This window comes from Penaeus monodon, chromosome 28, assembly GCF_015228065.2.
Source record: "Penaeus monodon isolate SGIC_2016 chromosome 28, NSTDA_Pmon_1, whole genome shotgun sequence".
Taxonomy (NCBI): Eukaryota; Metazoa; Arthropoda; class Malacostraca; order Decapoda; family Penaeidae; genus Penaeus; species Penaeus monodon.
The window spans coordinates 1560362-1560942 of NC_051413.1; positions in this window are offsets into that span (position 1 = coordinate 1560362).

A 581-nucleotide genomic window follows, 5' to 3' on the forward strand; every position below is an offset into this window, starting at 1 on the left:
AGCAATCGAGGAGGTTCCAACGTGGAATAAGGCTTGGTTTCCGAGGTAAGGCTTGAGCTTCGAGGCAAGATTCGCAACACAGGGAGGCTTGAAGCGCGAAATAAGGCAGGCAAACCTCACCTACGGGATAAATTCAAGCTGCGAGGTGGTGAGGAGAGGGCGGAGTATGAGGAGGAAAAAGGTACACGGAGAGGGACCGTAAATCCCTGATATAAATTGAAGTAAAAGAATACTTTGCGATGAGGGGGGAAAATTTTAAAGCTGAGAACATAGTGAGGCCAGAGAGTTTGCTTAAAGGTGAGTTACAAGTTTTGGCGCTGAGAACAAAGTTAAATTTCTGAGGTTTTGTTACTAAAAGATTTTTTTTTTTGAACAGAGTAATCTTCCGTAATAAAAATCTTCCAACTTTAGCCTTTAAACCTTCGGTTATAATAGATATTCACTTAAGTTGCACGAGAACTTAGCAGGACAAGAAATAATACTGCAAAATAACTTATTTCAACGAGATAACATATTTACTTAAAGCCCAAACAATATGGATGAAAGCAGATTAAACCCCCGACTTTCATCCCATCAAAACG